Below are 2,770 nucleotides of genomic sequence, written 5' to 3'. Positions count from 1 at the left end.
AAGAATGCCTTCTTGCATGGTGATTTGCAAGAAGAGGTCTATATGGAGCAGCCACCAGGTTATGTGCATGCTGTTCATCCTGAGTTTGTTTGCAGGTTGAAGAAAGCATTGTATGGCTTGAAGCAAGCACCTAGAGCATGGTCTGAGAAGATAGGGCAGTATCTTGTCACTATTGGCTTTCAGATTTCCAAGGCAGATTTCTCACTTTATATGAGAAAAATAGAGAAATGTATTATGCTACTTGTCATTTATGTTGATGATTTGATTATGACAGGTGACAGTGATGAAGATATCCTTCATGTGAAAATGCTATTGAAGCAGAAGCTTGAGATGAAGGATTTGGGAGAGTTGCGTTATTTCTTGGGCATTGAGGTGATTAGATCACAAAGTGGGATACGGCTCTTGCAAAGGCAGTATGGATTGGACATGCTGTCCAAATATGGGATGACAGGCTATAAGCCTATTTCAATTCCTTTGGAGCAGAATGTGAAGCTGAGCGTAGATGTAGGTGAGCTTCTGGAAGACCCTACTATGTATAGACGCATAGTAGGAAGTTTGATTTATATGACTATTACCAGGCTAGATTTGAGCTATGTTGTTGGATTGGTAAGTCAGTTTATGCAGGCTCCAAGGAAACCGCATTTGGATGCGGCTAGATGCATACTCAGGTATGTGAAGTCCACATTGCAGTATGGACTACTTTATGAGACTGGGGTTCAGATACAGTTGCATGGATACACTGATGTTGATTGGGCTGGTAGTATTTCTGATAGATGATCTACCAGTGGATATGTGTTCTCTTTTGGGAGTGCTGCAGTCACTTGGAGCAGCAAGAAACAACCTACAGTTGCCTTGTCGAGCACAGAGGCTGAGTACAGGGGTGCAGCAATGGCTGCATGTGAGGTAGCTTGGTTGTATAAGCTACTTTATGATATACATCAGTCTACAGATGGGCCAGTTGTCATTTATTGTGACAACATGAGTAGTATACACCTGGCAAATAACCCAGTCTATCATGCTAGAACAAAGCACATTGAGGTGCATTATCACCATGTGCGGGAGAGGGTTTTACTAGGTCTTATTGATCTAGTTTATGTCAGCACAGAGGATCAGGTAGCTAACATATTCACGAAGGAATTGGGCGTAGAGAAGCTGCGCAAGTTCAGAGACCTACTTGGTGTGCAAGAATTGGGATTGAGATCGAGGGGGAGTGTTGAGATATCAAGCTCCACTCGTGATATGCTAGGGTGACCGTTGTGCATTTATGTCACCGACTTGTCAGTTGCAGATGCGGTTGGTACACCGCCCATGAATAATAGCTAGATGACAGCTATCCTTATCTACTCTAGTTCGTGGCTCAGTTAGTATGCTACCTTAGTTAGTTGAGTTTGGTTTGAGACCCATATATAGGGTTCTTCTATTTCTTTGTATGAGAGTTCTTTTTTGGCTTACACAACTAAGAAGAGAAAAACTGTTTTCAGCCTCCACTTTTGTGTGTATTCTCCCATTATGCAAGCAAGAAAGCTACAAGTGAGACTCCTTCCTTCTCTCCCACAATCTTGACAATATATACATACATATAAATATATTAGCATGGTATAGCATGAATAAAATAACTGTAACCTAACTGTATAGGTATCAGAGGAAACTGGAGATTACATATCATTTATTATACAACATTAGGTGGCATATAAGAACACAATTTTGTTATCAAATGTTACACTTATGCTTTTCCTAGTCCAAGTGCTCTAGATGTAGTCGTAATCTATGTTAAATTGTTTTAAAAATACAACCAAAGAGTAAAGCTTCTTTTGTTTAATTTGAAAATTTTTAGTGAAATCGAATGGCATGTATGTAAATTGCGATTTTTTAATTTATTGTATATGCTTCGCACATGAAACATAACACAAATCATGGTAAAAATATCAGAAAATATATGATCTACGTGTTCAAAAGTGCATGCACGTGACTGTGTGGATGTGTAGAATAGCAAGGCCCACTTGAAAAGAGAATCCGAATATAAAAAGAATAGAACATGAAATAATCTCACCTTTTTGCTTTCCATTATCGACTAATGATGATTATGTAATAATTAAGGAAGGTAGATTAGCACTTGACAGTGTGGTGAAAGCAAAGCTATTTAAGATGGGTATAGGAAAAAGAGCAGGTATCGATCGTATTTGTAAGCAAGCAAGTAAGCAGACACATTATCAATAGCATGGCAAATCATACCAACCCCAGTGCTCTCAGTGTCCATGGGACCAACCCTCAAAACCTGCTCTCCACCATCCTCCGCTCCAAAATCTACCAGACTACCTACTGGAAGCAGCACTGCTTCGGCCTTTCAGGTACTGAACTGGTGTAGCTGCAGAGATCAAGGGGGGATTATAATGTTCCATCACTGAACTGGTGTGACGGATTCTACTTGTTAATTCCTTCATGCAGCTGCAATGTTGGTTGATAAGGCCTTGGAACTCGACCATTTCGGGGGATCATTTGGTGGCAAAAACAAACCCACCCCTTTCCTATGCTTGACCCTCTCAAGTTGCTCCAAATCCAACTGGCCAAGACCATCATCGCCCAGTTCCTCAAAAATCAAGACCGCAAGTACCATGTCAGCATGAGAAAACCGCTACCCTCGTCATGTGCTATCTGATTAATATCCTCGTGTCCCTTGCTTATTAATCATTCACGTTGGAGGTCTAATTCCTGATTTGGTAGTACAATCTAATTGATTGCAAATATTTGCGCATATTAGGAGCGTTTTATT

This window comes from Lygodium microphyllum, chromosome 11 (genome assembly GCF_053477565.2).
Source record: "Lygodium microphyllum isolate KBCC chromosome 11, Lygodium_microphyllum_v1.1.10, whole genome shotgun sequence".
NCBI classification, from domain to species: Eukaryota; Viridiplantae; Streptophyta; class Polypodiopsida; order Schizaeales; family Lygodiaceae; genus Lygodium; species Lygodium microphyllum.
Note: the sequence above shows the minus strand (reverse complement) of the source record.